This window comes from Danaus plexippus, chromosome 19 (assembly GCF_018135715.1).
Source record: "Danaus plexippus chromosome 19, MEX_DaPlex, whole genome shotgun sequence".
Taxonomy (NCBI): domain Eukaryota; kingdom Metazoa; phylum Arthropoda; class Insecta; order Lepidoptera; family Nymphalidae; genus Danaus; species Danaus plexippus.
The window spans coordinates 4,267,950-4,288,098 of record NC_083549.1 but is presented as its reverse complement, the minus strand read 5'-3'; the positions used below and the strand labels follow the sequence as shown (position 1 = coordinate 4,288,098).

Here is a 20,149-nt window from a genome sequence, read left to right as displayed (position 1 = left end):
TTATAATAAATTTAGTACGATATATTTTTTTGGGAGTCCAAAATAATCACTCCACATCCTAGACGCAAAACCGACATACGGTTACTTGCGTTTATCAACGTCACGCCATATAAATATTTAGATTTTTAGAATACATTTGAGTTTCAATAGAAACATTTATTATAATGAAGCGGTTATTATAAACATATTTAACAGCTGTTTCGTGTAATAGTTTCGTCACATTACGCAATATTGATACGTAGATCTAAATAAAGACATTATACCCAAAGAGATGGATTAGTTTGTGGATTGATGGAATAGACAGAGGGATAGATAGATAGAAGAGATGTTTAATACTTTTCAAAACGACTGAAATGATATTTCACGGTAATAAAATTCAATAAACGGGTAGCCTAAAATGTCCAGACTTATTACGATTTGTTTCAATATAACAACCTCATGGGGCAGATTTACAGTAATCATTTGTAGTGTAATAATTTTCTATTACCTATTTATTATTGTGTTATGTTTTGATACAAAACTATTATTTGGTTTCATAAGACTTCTGAAGCCATATTTAATGTTCAAAAAAAAAAGTTTAACATATTTTAATATTATTCACGTGGCTTGAAACTACATTTCCATCTAATATTATCGTTAACCTAAAATTTTGGAACAAGCTGACGACATATTCTTAACTTGCCACTGTCAACGTCGTACGCCCACTAAAATATTTCGAATATAATATTAAACTATTTTGATTTCGTTATAAATAAAATATGTTGACTGATTCGACGGTACCATAAAATGCTTTAGGAGCTTACTAACACATTTTAACGTGTTAGAAACTGTAATTATGGCATGGACACATCCATCACGTTTGTAAGGAATATTAAAGAACAAGCTTTTTAAATTTGACTTAATGAGAAAATATACGACATCGTCAATCCTACAATAACACAATTGCGAAAGTAAGCCATGATGAATACATATGAGGATATATGAATTTTTTACTTTAGAAATAATTTTTAACAGTTGTTGAAATATATGATAACAATAAACAGGAAGAATTACATTTTCTTGTTTTCTGATTGAGCCACAGTTATCTACGATTTAAGGAAGGTATTTCCATGACTCCTCTTTTGTCAATTAAAACAACGAACGCTCCAGAATAATTCAGTAACATTTTGATTGTCTAAAATCGTACATCACCCTGCCACAATCACTTATTCCTAATATATTTGAAACAAAAACCAACAGCTTAAAATAACTGAACATTCTGAGTAGTTAGAAGTTTTATTTGTTTGGTATAATTTGAACGAATCTATGATATCGTAATATTATATATGTGCATATGAATTCTTACCCTCAAAACTATTTATTATTTTATATGTTATAATTGAGTCCAAGATTTTTTTTATATATAGATTAAAACTGATTTTATGAAGTATATGAATGTGTCTTCTCTATTTCAATTATGTCAGCAATCACACCTTCCATTGTTTGTACTTACTGAGATAGAGAAGCTGAAAACATAAATATTAAAGCTTTTCATGGCAACTGTCACTCAGTAGCCCAAATCTTACTTCTACCGATACAATTTTCAACTATATATGAACTTATTTATGAACTTGTAATCAGGACTACTGGGTTGCTAGAAGGCTGAATCAAGTTATTTCCAGTTTGTTATTATATTACGAAAACATCATTTTTCTACATTTGAAGCTAAATTTACAAAAGTCCAAGGAGTTCGTGAAGGTAGTTGAACTAACACAGTGAGCAACAGTAAACCAGTTTGAAATAGTCTGCCCTCATCAACCTACAAAGCTAATTATTGGGCAGCTGAACAACCTAATTCATCTTTATACATCCTTATGGGAATACTACCACTTGATATAACAACAGGATGTTCTCAAAGATTCTGTCTTCAAAGAGTTAATTTTGTGTTGTCAGAAGAAAATCATGAGTAAATAGAGGGTCGAAATATTTCCAACACCAGGCATCAACTACAAACAAGTAATAGTATGCTATTCATAATGTTTATTTAAGTTCATATATTATTTTTTCGTAGAAAAGATACGAACGAATAAAGAACAGTTTTAAAATGACAAAATATTTTTATCCCAGGAATTATAGATTTAAAAGGAATTTAATAATATTATTTATAAATATGTATAACAATTTAGGTTGACCATTGCATTGTTTTTTTTTTTTGCACATTTATAATATTTCTACGGTGAAATTAAAATGTATCTTCGCCGTCCTCTCATTGTATCTTATCTTACTATCTTTACGGGTATACGCTTCAGTAAAAAGATAATTTTGAAGTTATGAACCTAATTTATCTTCAAATCCGTTTTTATTTTCTCCATGCTATATTATATATAGATTTTAAATGAACCTTCAAGAAAAGAAAATATTACAAGAACACATACAATATGAATACGTAAAGTGTACTTAGCTCAATTGGAATTATAATGTACCACTCCTTTTTATAACTTGACTTTTTTATAACTTGAAATGGATAGAAATTTATCATGTTTGTAAAAGTCATATCTTAGTGCGAAGTAATAATTATTATTGCGTGTATGATGGACTGTGTTATGACCATGTTTAAATAAAAATAATGGAAATAGTAAAGCCCTAATAAAGAAAAAAGACAAAAGACAAAAACCATCTATCTTTATATATGTATGTACATCGATAAGCTATCATATCTTTTTTCCCTTCGTTCCACACTTTCACGTGATATTTAAATTTACAGCATCTTGTTTCTCAATGTTCTAATTTTAAAATAGGTGACATCAACAACAATTTGATCCCAAGCTCAAAACGAAGTATTTGTATCGACTTACAGCGGATCTTCATAAATTATAAACTCTTATTTTTGGAGTCTTACGAACGGTAAGATATTTATCTAAATAAGTCTATTTCCAAATGCATATTAAATTAACTTCTATTACACTATGCTTTTGTAACCAACCATTTTTTTTTAGTTGCGTAATATTGGAATAATTAACATATTCTGATCTCCTTTCAGCCTTTGTTATTGATATATAACTGAAATCCCCCTAAGGTTACGAGATTTCAAAACTACCAAATCTTGTTCATATTTAGATCATGTAAATTTGACCGTGCCCTAAAATTATATCAAGTCGAATAGTCAAGTGGTTGCCTATACATCGGTTGTGAAATATTAGCATTTTAATCTATACTGCTTTGTTTTGTACATGTATTACTTGTTAATAACAAAAATATGTCAAACGAGCAATGATTTACTGTTTGACAGTAAATGGCTATCGTTCGCTATATATATCTGCAACAAAGGAGTATTGCTTTTTTGGTGCCAGCCTTGCTAATGCGATATAGGACATGAAAGGTCTTTTTCCTGATTAAAAAAAACATTACTTACGTATAAAGTAGATTTTGTGTTTTTTTATTTGCATCTTTATACGAATATTTTATTTATCGTATCATATTATAAAATAACCAAACATCAATTACAATAACAACAGAAACATAAGTTCTTTTTCAATTTATTTTCAAAAAATAAATTTTTATATGTGTTTATAATATCATTACGTCTTTATTTCTCTGTGAAAGTTGTTTCTGTATAAATATGTACATACTTCAAAGAAAACTATGATTTTGTTGTAGTGGCCACTATTTTATTTTCGTATATATAAAAAGTTCGAAATAATAGTTATTATTACAATTTTATATATATATAGGTATATAATAAATATATATTACATTTAACCTAAATTCTTTCTCTCTATTCTCTTTATAATACGGACAAGACTCGGACCAATAAATTTTTTTTTCTTTTAAATATTAACATAATTTAGACTTGCGTCAGTTTATTTATAGTCCTATTAAATACCAGTGTACATTATAAATAGTTTTTATAGGCCGAGTCTAAATGGGTACCGGCTATCTCTATATTTAGTTGCCGAACATGTGATATGTAGCGGCGTGATGATTTCATATGTTTTATTTAATATAATAATTGTATAACATGAATATTTAGAAATAGATGCTATAGTATCTAAAACACATATTTACATATGTGTGTACCTAACCTTATTTCATGTATGTACATTTACTATTGAATAGACCGCGAGTTAAGCTTAATGATGACTCCAGCTCACACATGAATGCTGTCAACGCAATTTACTATTCTATAGCAAACATTGAAAGCACCTGTAAATTTTTGAAATTTTAAACGTGCATACATATGAACAAGCGAAAATAAGAAAAAACAAATTAGAAAGAAAACAAAATAACATAATCTAAATTATTTATATTATTTGTATAACTTGAAGCGTTAACAGATGCTTTACTTTGATTACTTGACTTTGTCATTTTTCATCGATTAGAAACCTTTACTCATGTGATTATTTTAAATTAGAAAAATTCGACATTCTTGTGGGAGGTAGTATGTCAATTCAACATTTAAAAACTTTAAAACGAAAACTAGCTGTGAAACAATTGAAACTAGATCTCGGGCTTACTAAAAAATAGTGACATTCATTATGAAGTGTTTTAAATTTATGTAGTAATGTATTAAAAATAAGTTTTATAACATTGTATTAATTAATTTTGTGAAGGTTTATAAAATATAACAGTATAAAATAGTTACATCCTGTGACTACATTAACTGAACTTGCAACGCTGTCATTTATTCGAATATGCGGATAAAATAAAAAATATATCCATCCTTCCACTTATTTAACAGGATCTAATTTGTACCTTAAAATATATTTATTGACCTCAGGGCTAACTTACAATGAAACAAAAAGAAAATATTAATAGTTATTAATTGCAAAACAAAAATAAGAATTATGCACGAACCATTTGTTACAATAAAACAAAATTATTTTCTCCGCCTAACAATTTTCCTATCTAATCATTTAACCATGGAAAGCAAACTGTGTACATTTCGTATAAAATAGGAGACGCCTACGCGATGTCATAAGGTTTCCTAACAGAACCAAAAAGGTGACACGCATATTGATTAAACAACTAGTCGATTAACCTTCACAGACTTGCATATTAATCATATGAGTTATTCTAATAAATTACACTATTATACACGTATGCTCAAAAGTTTGTAAAATTATTAATGTGAAATGAGTAATTTAAATATACATTCATCACAAATCAGTTTAAATTATTTGGATATAATTGAAAATCGATATATTTTTAACACAAATTCTCTTAACATATTGCAAGTAATTGTTTTTGTAGAAATTATAATAATTGTAGATTTCGATTTTAATGCATGGACTGATAGCAATTGGAATTACATTAATACTTTTGTCTTAAAATAATTATGTTTTAAATTATTTTAATACTATTAATAATTTCAATGACCGACGATTTATAAAAGGTAATAATATAAGGGTTTGCTTACTTTAGCATCCATGTGGATGTCAAATTTATCTGAAAGATAGATTCGTTAATTCTGAATCGTTTTTTTTTTATCTGATTATGTTTGGACTGGTAATGATTCTCGACATATTGATCTATTGAAAAATATGTAGATTCTTGTGATTGTAATTCACTTTAAAATTATTGCAGGAGGTTAAAAATTTTAACTTTTTATTTCTTTTTCCTTTTGTATAACGAATTCAATTAAAGTTACAACTCTTAAAGGTTGTAAAACTATAACGAGTATTTCATTTCAGGGCAATGAATTTCAACCCCCGACAGCGACAACCCATTAGTCGAGAGTTTTAGAACAGGATATTTCATTTTCCTATGGAATATACTTAGATATCCTACTGTTATAAAATTGATTTTGCAACAATTTAAAAATTAATACAAAAAAAAAACACATGGAATGAATGCATATAATTATAAATTAATTACATTTAAGTGTCTATTTCCACTGTTATCACTCCATACAATGTCTAAGCACTAAAGTGTTTACTAATTGCTGCTAGCACGTGATTATTGTATTGATCGGACATACCATCGAACGGTGTAGCCACCTAACGTGCTTGTTAAGTTCAATTACATTAGGTGACCGTACACATTACTAATGGCAGGACATAAAGGTCTCATAAAACGTTACCTTTTATGTTATAACCTTGCACACACAAACTCCCTTGGGAACCGAAACGTACATTTCAACGTATCCACGACCTTTGCAGGGTAAGATAAGATCTTAATAGTATAAAAAGTATTAAAAATAGTGTCTTCGTATACTTATTGAGTTAATTAGTGACTAATGTTACAATCTGGATTAATAACTTGTGTCATTGACGCTGAAACGTGACACGGAGGTCATGACCCGGATGAACACAAAGCTATCGGGTTGTTTATTTAGACGGAAAAGGCAAATCTAGCGATTACAAAGAACAATTTATGAACGGTATAAGTAAAATACTTGTTTATGGGATAATTCGAATCTTAAGATAGACACACCTCGAGAAAAATCATATACCTACTTTGCAACTCGTCGAAAAAGGTTAATTTGATTTTCATAAATTTTAATTCCTGCACAGACTACAGTAGATACTAACTATAGTAGATATATCAAAAAGTTCAAAATTAATAAAACCATTTTATTACGATATTTTAACATACAAAAATAATAAAAAAAGTTATTCTCACACATATCTCCCATGTAAATACTATGCATGAAAAATTAAATGTATGAGAAGATTTACATCCTATATATGGATAGATCGATTTGTTTTATATAGCTAACAATCAGTCGGTTAACAGGCCAGTCAGCCAATCAGCGAGTCATTAGTCGGACATATAATTTATTGATTTCAACTTGGCGTATGAGATAAAAAAAAACAAATGAATGGCTGTTTCCAATAAAACACGTCTTGACATATTCCCTTGAGAGTGCATTGTTAGGCATAATTTAATAAAATTTGTTTGTATGAATAATATATCTTGATAATTATTGGAAAAATAATAATAAAAAAGGGTCTAATGTTATTTGAAAAACTCTTCTTCGCCCAATATTAAGTATACCTCTATTCGTATATTATTTAAGAATGCCCTTGAGCATTGTAAAAGCTCTATTCTACAAAATGTTATTCTGATGAAACTAGTTATTGGATATTTCCTATCATGATTATACGAGGACCCTCATACGTAATAAAAACGACTGTGAAGACTGTTTGATCATTGTGATTCCTCGTAGGTTCATTTTAGTGACTGCTTCAATGACTTTTTGAGTGTCTGTCTTAGTATTTATTTCGTTTTTTTCCCCATCTGTGAAGTATTAGGCTGCTAAGTTTATTTTTACACATGAAAATAAAGGAGAATGTTATATTTTTTTTCTGTCTACCAATTTCATTACCTTTTTCTCATTGATCCACCTTACAGTTATTTAATATTTTATAAATATATATTACTTTATAAAAAACAGTACAATGAGAAGATCAACATTGTACGAAAAAGTGTTTGGTTGGCTATTTTCCTTGACTTTTTATTCACGCAGCTGGTGCTGAAATTGTATATAAAGGGTAGCTAGAAAAACATAGGATATATTTCACATAGAAAAAACGATCCCGTAGGGAAACTAAGTGGAATGTATTAGGTAGGAGCAAAAACACTGAAAAATTCGGATTTGCGGTACTAAGAAATATACGAAAAAAAGTATAATAACACTACTTTTAAAGTTACACCAATTAATTATGTTGGAAATCCCTACTTATTGCTATAACAGTACAAAACTGCCCTTTATTTCTTTTAAAAAATATATATTAAATATTTTAATAATTTATTTTTTGTACAAACACCTACATACTTTATATAAAACAAAATATTCCAATTCGATTTGAAATTTAAGTTATGAAATAAAACTCTTCGTAAGTAAAGTGTTATCTAATACCATTTTTTTCTAAGTGCTTCTTCTATTATTCCAAGTAACGGTGCATCTTACTACCAACAAAACGAGGTCAACTGTCTCTTGTTGAAAATCTAAGACGTAAAAATATTTTCTACTCGCGCTCTAAATTGGTGTCATGAATTATAAACGAAAAAAGGAAGTTCTAACCAAGGACTTTCTTGGATTGTTATTTGTTTCTTTTATTTAAACGTATAAACGTCTTCAAACTTTAATAGTTTTAATAGATTTGACATGAAAAACACAATCATATCAAACACTTTTATATATCAATCACGATATTGTAATAAAAGTACAAATTTACAGCATTAATTTACTATTTCACTAGAACAAAATACTTATTGATTTGGTTAAAATAAAACTAATTGCAAACTAATTATTTGAGAAAAAAATATGAATTTCTTATTTTTTTTTGAAAATTTATTTTTATTTCGATTGTATCATCTACGAATAATAACATATGAAGTTTCTCTCTAATAGTAAATAAGTCAAAAGACAAGCAAAGTTTTGAGTAATATCACATTAAATTATAAAAATGTAATATATATATATTTATGATTTTGACTTGATTGTCTGAGCTTCATATGGGCTATCCGGTACATAATAACTACATTTCCATTCTTGGGCTCACTTATAGCAATCTTGCCATTATACCAAATAAACAATGAACATAATGCAGATTGATTTCCGCGAAGCTTTGTCCAGCAAAAAATTTTGTTATTGAAACTAAAGGTTAGAATATTTTTTATAAGTCCAATATTTATGATTTCCCTTCCAATTTCGCTTGTTCAACTTTAAATCTTCCATATCTCATAACGACTTTTGTGTATTTTTTTTAATAATGAACTCGAACTAACGTATGAGATAATGATATTTGAGATTTTCGCGAGTATTCGTTTAAACAAAACCAAGATTTTCGGATATACTACCCTATGCTGCAAATATTCTAAAATCTATCAGTTGGTCTTGTTACTTGTCATCTACCGCCAACGATTTATTAATTTCGCAGTGTTCCGCTCTGGATACCTGTAGACTGCTCCCACCGTGTTGAGGTTTTGCGGTGTGGTCACGGACATGGGATATTATTTTTTATGAGGTAGTCCGAAGTATAAGATAAATTCCAGCCATCTTCTCTATTGAAATTGGTATTTTTTTTTAAATTATAATAGCCTCGCGGATTAGTCTCGGTATGTACCTGTCTGCACGAGTGAGGATATGGGGTTTGTGAAACCGAACATAGTGGCCTGGTTTATCCATTGTGTGTTCACACACTTCGATGTGCGTCTATTTTTTTATGTTTGAGATATGTACTTTAACTCTTGTACCAATATTTAAAATACTGAGAGATAATTATTATCTCTCATTTTATTTTAAAAAATAAATTTACTTTTTTTAAAATAAATTACCACGCTGCTTATGATAAAGTTCACAATCATCCATTGCATCGAAGTTTTAAGAAGTATTTCTTACAATTTAACTTTCTCCAATAAATTCATCTTTTATGAATATTAATGTCTAATAAAAAAAGAAATGAATGACATGTAAGGGTTACATAAAAAAAGAGCTGTCATATTTTATAGTTCGCTTAAAGTGCATAGCTTGCAAATTTTGTACTCAAGTTTCATATTTTTAAAGAGCAAAGTTTAAGATGTCTCAAGTAATTATAAGGAGACATTTGCGGTCAGTATAAAGTGCAACGACAACACTTTTAAAGTTAAGTTAAATTGCCCTTAATATTATATATCTAGAACTACTTATTTAAAAGAAATATTTCTGGTACGATATAGAGTGATACTGTACTAGGCTTAAGTATTTACTAAGGGTAAGTAAACCTAACCGTTACTCGCCAACCATTTACAGATAATTCTGTTAATTCTTATAGTTTTAAGTACTAGCTTTCATTTATAAATTTTTAACGTGAGACATTTTGAAAATGGTATATAAAAATAACATTATATTGTTCGCCACCTTATCCTTTTCTATGGTGTGGAAATTCTTTTGTTACGTAAGTAGGTTTATAAAAAATGCACTCATATAAATATAAATATGACTAAATTTATTGTCAAATTGTATAAATTTATTTTAGATTTATATCATAAATAGTATATAAGTTTCGAGATGTTAAGCTATTAAATATGTTTAAGAAAAACTTACGGCGCACACGATATACTATTTGGATTGTAAAAATAATGCTACCACCTATAGAACTCTCTGTATTTCTTATACGAATTTCATGTAATTTTCATGAGATAATATTGTTTGAAAGAACTACGTTAGTATAGTAGAATTTTAGTAATAAAACTCTGAAAGTTTAAATAAATCACTTTATACTGGCGGAGTGCCTGTTACAAGGCTGCACACTAACAAAATGGGTTTTCTTTTTTTAGCCTTCAAGGACGTTTTACAGGGTTTTTAATAACCCTGATAGTCCTTGCTGATATCTGTTCCATTTAAATAAATTACCCGAAAACCGAGAAAGTTAACTAATTGGGTCGTTGTTAAAAATAATTTAAGAAAACAAGAAATAATTATTTTTAATGTCAGTTTCTATTTGAACTAATTATATTTGGGAGGTCAATTGACTCCTTACAAATAAAAGCTTTTATTTTCTTATAAGTTAAGTAATACGAGACATGTTTTTCTTTTAAATCGTTTAAATTTAAGATACTTTTAAAAGAAAATAGTCAAAAGAAATAAAAACAAATAATGTTATATATCCAAAGTAATGTTTTTGTTTATTGTATATCGTCTGAAATAAAATGAGACTGTAAACTAAAATTCATTTTACTGGAACCACTTCTTTTTGTATCTTATAAGATATTCCGTGTCTTCTGTCTAGACAAACATAACGATCATTGAGACCCTAAACTTTTTCAAACGTTAGTATTCAAATATTCTTTTATTTTATTCCATAATGACACATACATATGAAAATCGTATAACAGACCTATTAAAATATTTTTCCTTTAATTATGGCAGTCGTTTCAAATCTTTACATTTTTAAATTCTTAATTTTGAAATAAAAGAAGCATTCTCTAATTAAATAAACTGAAAAGCTCTTAATGGAATTTTCCGTTCCATCTATAGAAATCTCTATTTTAATCTGTTTGCTTTTTTATTACTGTTAATCTAAGAGAGCGATAAAAACTAGGTAATTTTTAATAACTTGAGCTGTAACAAAGGTTTAAAATATATGGAGAAATTATGACTATTTGTACTTGTATGTAATTATGATAAAATGTACTGAAAGAGCCATCTAGCAACTCACTAGTCGCTTTATTTAAAAGATATTATGTTCTTAATAAACAATGTCTTTCAGTAAATAATGTTTTTAATAACTCATAAAGAAATACAATTTGTGCTTCCTTCATTAATATTTTGATTCATTTGCAATGTTATTGCTTTCCAATAAACTAATACAGAGTAACAAAATTTTGCTTGGGCAACAATTAATTTTGAGTTGTGTTACATTTTAAACTATTTGTGTTATAATAAAATTAAAGGCCATAATTTATTATATGGACACATTTGCGTTCAAACTCAATGTAAAGAGGCGGTAAATAAACTAAAACAAACACAAATCTTGTTCAATAACATTTCAACTATAAAACTAAGACATTTATCTGTAAACTCGACGATGGACTTAGATTTATCTTGCTACGTTTGAGAAATCCACCATATTGCCTAAATAAACTGCCCACGGCTTAGATTAAACAATTTTATGTATCACACATGTAAGTTTGCTTATCACTTCACCATTGGAGTTGTATTTCTCTTAATTTTTTAAGTCTTATTTTATATTTACGTATTTATATTACTTCTTTGGTATATAAAATTAAAGGATTTAAACATATATTTTTTAATAAGCTCCTTAATTTTTGATGAAAGATTTAATTTCATTAGCAAAGCAAACAGGAAACAAAAGACTTACAAAGAAACATTTAATTATCAAAGAAAAAAAGGTTCGCATGATATAAAAGTATTTTATATTATGTTAACCTTTACCATAATCTTAAATTTATAATAATGTGTGGCAATATATTACTTAAATATAATATTTTTTTTACAATAAGTATTTTTATAAGTTTCTGATTTTTGTACTTCTCACTAGGACTCTTTTACAAAAAAAAGTATGATAGAGCAAAATATTTTTCGTATCATAAAAGAAGCCGTAGTTTAATGACATTGAATATGTTTCTGGCTTTTTGGACGATTAAGTTTATAGATTCACTATAGTTGGTGCTAAACCTACTTAATTTACACTAAGTTGTTTTATAACTTAGGATTGTGAATTTATGAGTGAAAATTAGATCCAATCAGACAAAGCTAATCTACTAGAAAAATAACAGTATTAAAAGAAGCCTAACAATTTTAATGGAGTCTTTTATCGAAATAATACAATTACACTCACCCATTTTGCTTTTACGTATTTTTTGTATCGAAATAAATATTTTCATTCATCAAAAAAGAATTATATTTATCTTGTTCCTTAATTAAATTTCTTTTACGCCTTTAAGTGCTATAGAGAGAAAACAAGCGGGAGGTCCATCTCATAGTAAGTGGTCATAGTTGACAATAAGTATAAGACACAAAGTTTTGCTACTCCCGATGTTAATATGGTCCAGTACATAGGGAAAAATACTGATTTATCAAACGTGTAGACCATTTAAATTATACTTATTGGACTAGGAAATATATACAGATAGCGTAACTCTCACGTTTTTGTCACCTTGTTTATAAGAAAGTAAAAAGTAAAGGAACTTCTATGATGGTGCTAATAACGGTAAGATTCCAGCGGTCTACTTTTACGATATAGTGCAGTTATTAACATAAACAGTGTCATACTTTTTGTACTGATTACGCTAGAAGATCTTGTAATAAAATTCTATATATACACATATAAAATACCCACATTTTAAGATTGTCACAAAACAAACAGAAACTAAGAGGAGGTAATTTAATAAAAATAGATTTAGTAGTTTACGCAGTTATTTAAACGATGTTAAAGCTTTGATATCCTAAAGGAGATAAAAAGAACAAAATTCCTACCAATTGTGACAGCTTCAGTTCAAATAAATTTTTCATTACATTTTTTAAATGTTAATAGAAAGAAATAAATATGTTTGTCAATACGTAAAGAAGCAATTTCTTTATATTCCAATATTATATATAAATTGTACAATTCATCACGTGTGACGCCGTAGGCTGCTGGGCTATTAAATTGAAATTCCTTTTTTATTTTCAATGAATTTACCAGGAATGGAGAACAGTTAATAACATGGGTAGAAGAATATAACGTATGTTTTTCGTATCCAATTTTTGCTAATTGAGCATTAGCCTAATGCTTGTGGGCTAGCTCCAGTTATTTATTACATTATTTAGTCATTGTCTACCAAGGATGTACAACAATTTATAAAATAAGTAATTACTTAAGCGGTATTGAAACAATTTGCTTGTAATTTCTTTTTCACATAGTTGCGGTTAGTGGGTATATGACAAATTTAACGGTTATAAGTAACACAACTAATAAATACGATTTTAACTAATATTTCACAAAATATATTAAAAAAAAAAACAGAAATAAGTGATGATGACTAACGAGTATTTTAAATTATTAATGGAAGTATAACTTTTATCGCAAAAAGAGTCAATTATCATCTCATTGACAGTGGTTACATTATGTAAAAAATTAACATTCTAATTAATAAAGTCCCACGTACGAGTTTGTATCCGATGTTCAAAGCCCTTCTAAAAATCAGAATTTTAAGTCTTTTACCATAGTATTTTCATAATTTACTGAATTCTCTTACACTAAATAATTTATTTTATACAGGAACATTAAGAGGCGCAATTGAAATAACAGATTTAATTGCTAAACCTTTCCAGTTGCACGTTTTGCTAATTCACTCCTTTTAGATTTGCAAATAAGTTAGAGTGAACATGCTCTCCTGTAGGCTGTCTCTTGGGTGTGGCACAGTATATTTGGATCTCACCTTTCCTACAATATGGATGGCTGTAGTGAGAGCTGGTATATTCTTGATATTTACATAGAGATACCTTGGTCAATATAAACATTGGATTAATGAAGATGTCATCTCATTAACTTATAAGCTTCCAAAAAAAAAAACAAGAATTAACTTGGATCTTATAAAAAAAAAAATGTTTTTTTTTAAACAAAATTATTCTAATACTAGAAAAACAACAACCAAGTATTTCGTTGAAATTTAAAGGCCAAACAAACAAGAAATAAGCAGTTGGTGGAATCATATTTTTTTACATATAAACTTTAATTTTCAACTTCGAATTTAAGGAGTTTCTGAAATCTTACTTCCAACTCTTAAGAACGCCTTAAGAAACAATTACTCGTCTACGACTCTGAGGGTTACCACAACATTTATGGTTCCGCTATTTCACGCTCAATTTGTCTTCATCATTGTAAATGAGATTACTGGGCGTGTTATGCAAATCGGTCTCATGGGTACAAAAACGGTAATTATTTTATTTCTTCTTTATGTCATTACCTAATTTTTAAAGGTACATCATAATTTAAAAACTTACTCCATATAAATTACATCCTTGATACTTAATTATACTATAATATTAATTTTAACATTTAAACAATTTGTACTTACCTTCACTAATTAGTGGCGTATTAACTATTTAAACGCAGTTTTGATAAATTCTAGTTTTAGGTTAAGAATTCATTTTCCTTTTTTTTTCTCTCTTTCGTTTTTTTTTTCATTGTTAAGATATAGTGCTTAAAAATATCGAGTTCTTTGCTAATATCTATGTTTTAAGAAAAACTAAATCGATACGTTAGTTATTATATTCAAAAAGAATTGTGCATTTTTATTTTTCATATTATTCAATCATAGGATATTCTATTTAAAATAGTCTTGATTTATAGTAATAACAGAATAATTTATAAACATATATATTTTTTGTAATTATACATCTCACGAAACTTTAAAATATATAAAGAAAGTAGCTAGTTTTTAATTAGGCACTAAATTAAAAGTTGGAAAATCTCTAGCGCAAACAAGGTAAACAGCACTTCAGCTGTTGGTAAAATATACGAAAATGCACGAAATAAGTATACGGATCTCCATTCATACAAAATATCATTAGTACTACTGAAACATCTTAATATGGTAAGTACTCTCGAAACATACCATCGAGAAACTTAAATTTATGCGCAGTAAATCAAAAACGTGAAGAATTGTGTTGAACCGTCTATAAAAAGTAAAAAAAGATTTCATTTGAAATTGAAATCGTTTACCTTGTAATATTTGCGATCACACAATACATAATAGAAATCGAGCACATTGAATGTGCATGTGATGGATTAAGGCGGAAATAGACTAACATAGCGGTTACGTAAAACGTCGGGAATATTGCATCTAAATAAAAACTTGACTAGCACTATATTTTCCGCTAATGCTGTAGCTCGGAAATAGCTATTCTAAAAGTCATGGCGGAAATAACTACTGGAAAGTACATATCTATGACTCAAACCTGTATATTATGAACAAGTATTAGATACCTTTATTAAATAGTATTCAGAACTGAAAGATAGCAGAATCGTTAACGAATACGAAACAATTTTATTGAAAAATTACCTGTTTATTTAATAATAATAAAAAAAAACTAATATGTTAAATAGCTTAGAAAAGTACAAAGGTGATCATTTTTATTATCCTTTTCAATTATTTCCAAGTTACATGGCCCTGATAGTCCTTAGATTTTTTATAATTTTGTTTCCTTTCGTATTGAAAACACGAAATCTAAAGTTGAATGAGAAAGTTTAGTACAAACATAAATAATTCAAAAGTTATAAAACGGCATGCGTAATTAATGAACTAAAACGTTTGAAAAATCATTGAATAAAATTTGCTGTTTTTCCTTTTACAGCCATTCAACATAAATGGAGCGTAGAATATATATACACATATATATATATAATATAGGAAATTAATAAACAAAATCCAGCATTTTGATTTTTATATAGCAAACAGTAAATCCACCGAAACTCTAATTATTAAAAAATGATAATATCAATTAAAACTATTTCCAGTTACAATTGAATATTGAAACCCATAGACATTCATATTCTCATATATAGATATAAATTAAAGCGTAACCTCCGATTTTTATATCCTCTAAATGGAAAGTTATTATTCATAAAAGTAGAATCTAAAACTTGTGTAAAATGTTTAACTTTTACTTTCCACGTAAGGTTTTGTAATTAATCGTGTTATAACGAATATAATTTCATAACAAATATCTTTATAAATTTCAGTCTTTAATCACAGCACCATCTCGGAGTTAAGAATTATGAAACAGTCACCCATGCCTTGTCTAGGCACTTGGTTATTTATAATGCCTAATAAATGCGCTTTAACACAAACAGATATTTAATAAAAACATGTTCGTAAGATATTTTACCTTATCGCGTTATATTTGTATCAAAATGTCAAGGTTGAAAAAGTTAATAAGGCTCACATATAAAATTACTTTTTTTCCATTCATATAAAATTATAACACGAGGCTTTGTCAGCAATGTATGAAAAATATAAATTTTGTAACATAAATAAACAAAAGTTTAATTTACGTAACGTAGACAGATTTTTACCTGAATTCATGGAAGAAAACTATATTTATATGTGATTATTTACAATTACTGAAATTATTTCGGAAACTAAAATAATTTCAAATATATATTTTATATTCTCGAATTTTTTTCCAATAAATTGAAATGGCTTTCTAAGAACAAATTATCAATCACAGCGTAAAATCAAAACCGCCGTATTGAACTTTGGAATGCGTTTCCATAATTTCATGAATACACAAAATCATATAGTCCCGAGACCAAGAATGTATTTCATACTTTAAAAAAAATATAGATAATGTAATAAAACAGAATCCACATAGAAAATTATAACGTACTTGTTATCCGTGACGTATTTCAAAATTCCGCTCATTTACAGCAAATTTCCTAAAATTAAATCACAACATCAGCCCACATTTATCATAAAAATTTCAAGTCACCGGAGCTTAATTAAATGTACAGTATTAATTATTCAATCTTGAAAATTTACAATAAATTTATAAGAAACGAGCTAAGTACAATAGTTGTTAACCCGTCCAAGATTCTGATATTTCATATAGCATTATATCACTTGAGTTATTCTATCGAAGTAAAAACCACGAAAATACCTTTCAACTCATTATTTTTTTCTATCGCATCGCTTATGCCGTGTATCGTGAATCGGTCAAGTGCATCTAACGCGTATTATGAAAGGTTCCGTAGTCATTTCATGTTATGGAAATATATAAAAACAAGCTATATGAAAATATTATTAGATTTTCTAAAAGTTTTTTATTTATTTTAAATAATTTGTTTTTTTTTTTAAATAATGGCTGAAAATATAAATATACAGTCAGTGAAATAACATCCAACATTATATATACACACACATATATAAATATATATACATTTAATTATAGTAGTATAGATATAATTTTTAATAACTCTTTGTTTCCTTTGAATAAGAGTACCTATTTCTATTATTAAACAATTCAATAGAAAACTTTTTGTATAAATCCCAGCTTAAACTTCTTTCATTGCCACTTTGAAAGATCGTCGAAACTAATTTGAATCTTCTTAAAAATAATCTTCCCTCACAATAAATTATCTAACAATATTAAGATATCGTAAATTTGTCTCCAACATTTCATATGCTTTTTTTAAGGATAAGTTTAAATACTATCAATAATTATAAAGATAATTATTAAAGGAAATTACTGAAACTTAGGTATTTATATCAGAGTTAATTTTCAAATCTTTCTTACAATTTCATTCAAAAGCTTACCACGATATTAATGAGATTTAATGAATTCCAGAACCTTTTTTCCAAGACATATATCGTTTTAGTACAATACATAACACTAGTTATGTTACAGGAGGAATTTTATTTTTTGTTACAATAATGAATTTAATTATTTGTAAGCTATAAAAAATATTTTTATTAATAGGGAAGAATATCTTTGCTTAAATAAAAGAGAGCTATTAATAAATAAACAAACTAAATCTCGCTGTTATAATAATTGCGAAACTTCTGGAGACTTAATAAAAATCCTAAAATCAGGGGTTTTTACTCGCTGATTGATTTCTTGCTAAGTTTTTAAGTGATTTTGCTCGATTGTTAAATCAATCTAACTCCTCGTTGCGACGTTTCAATCTCCAATTAAAAAGGGTCCTGCCAGTTATCTTCTAGATAATAGATTGTGTTTAATAATTTAATCAATTATTTGCAACTTCAAGTAAATCCACCAATAATCATAAATGTTTGTCATTAAACAATAATTCTATAGGCTTGTGCAAATAACACGTTAAATATTTTAAGTTAAATATTTTTTTTTTATTTTTTTAATAATCCGTTTCTATTTATATATTTATATTTTTTTAATAATCCGTTTCTAGTTTATAAAAGAATGAAATCGTAGATTTTACGTAATTACAAGTGCTTTTTTAAGATTTAAAGTTTGTTGAGTAAATATCTGTTGAAATCTAATATAATTCCTTTTTTCTAATAATAATGATGTTTTTATAATAAATAATAAAATAATAAATAACAAATTAGATGAAATAATTTTGCTATTTGCACCCGTACAGAATAAATGATTATATATATTTTGAACACGTTTCAAAATGACTTCCACGAACTCCCTTAATTTCTAACTAACAATTTCATTTACCTGTAACATATTAAAATTAATTAAATGTAATGAAACCTCAGATTTTATCTTACCTGATAGTTTAAATTACTTTAATAATTTTCGTTGTTCTTGCTATAAACCTCGGGAAACGATATGTCTATTATATATTCACACAGTTCACTTTAGTTATTGGTTCTATATACACTTTGAACGATTTCCTAAATAATCAAAACTTGGTCCTCATACCGTAAAAATTTTCAGAACAAACATTTTATAAGAATTAGAAAAATTGATATGAAGTGTGATTTTGATATTCAGCTTGGAAATAATTTTCAAAATATGATACTAAATTGGACCATTCAGTTTGTACGTCAAAATAAAAACAAATAATGTTCAAAATACTTTGAAAAAAAAAAGATTTTTTTATATAAAGTAAATATAAACTTTATAAGTACATCGAAAACATCACATACACGTCCACTTACGACCCGGCGTCAGTGCTATTTAAATCTGATTAAGGTGGAAATATCTAGTTGAATTTTGTCCGGTTGTTTTAGCTGAACAAAGCTCGTGACAGAGGCGTCCGATTTTTTTTATTGTAATTGCGATGCTTAAAACATTTCGCGATTAATCGATTTGTTCGATAAACGCACATCCGTTCGCCTTGCCGCACGAGCGCGGACTGAAAGCTTTCATGCACATCTGAAATTGTCGCTTCTTGTGTGAAAAAGCTGACTTCTCTATTAGTTGATTTATGCGTGAGAGTGAAAGGGATGGCTTTATTTTTAAACTACGTCTCCTAACGAACACTTCGCTTGTGAAAATCCAAAGAATAGGTGATGTGTTATCAAAATAAACATACAGTCAGTCGGTTTTTGTAAATGCACATGCAATTGTCAACTGAAAGTTCGTTTGAATCATTTTAAACACAATTTCTGAGTGAAGTTGCAAAAAAATATCATATGAATATTTGTAGTAATAAAGATTACATTTGCAGAAATAACGATCAAAGCATCGTTTAACTTAATCTGCCTAATGCAATCACAACCACTTCGCCCATGCTGTTTTACTTTATGAAATAATGTGAACCGAGTTATAACTATTAAAATTTTACATTCGTTTAATATTTATATTTAATCTCTACATTAGCATAGTAATTATTATATCTAGAAAGATAATTTTATTCACTTCCTATATATGAATAAAATATTTAATAGGTCAAAAGATTAAAATATACATTTTAAAATTAGCGTTGTTGTAGTTGAAAACAATATAAAACCAAAACACAGTTACGTATTATACTTTACATATGAAATACCTTTATACAGTTATATCAATATAATATTTAAAAGTGGAATAACTGGAAAATATATATGTATATACTTTATTTTGATGCATATCTACTGTAATTAATAATAGAAATTCAGTTTCATGTAAGTAAAGTAAACTCCCTAAACATGGAAAAGTTGCAGTTGTAGTAAACATTTCAAACAAAATAACCAGAAAAGCAACCTGCAACTCGTGAAATTATCAGGTATTGTGGAACCTTTTGTAAATATGGCATTGAAAACTTTT

The 20,149-nt window shown here is 27.6% G+C and overlaps 1 protein-coding gene across 10 annotated transcripts in view; it reads right to left on the bottom strand.

Moving 5' to 3' along the window:
- LOC116767871 (small conductance calcium-activated potassium channel protein) overlaps positions 1-19,244 on the bottom strand; it is a 101,045-nt gene extending 81,801 nt beyond the window's left edge. For all 10 annotated transcript variants that reach the window (XM_061523468.1, XM_061523469.1, XM_061523470.1 and 7 more), the window contains exon 1: positions 18,667-19,244. The gene's annotated coding sequence lies outside the window, so the exon portion shown is untranslated. The remainder of the gene's footprint in view (positions 1-18,666) is intronic.
- Positions 19,245-20,149: the final 905 nt, after the last annotated feature.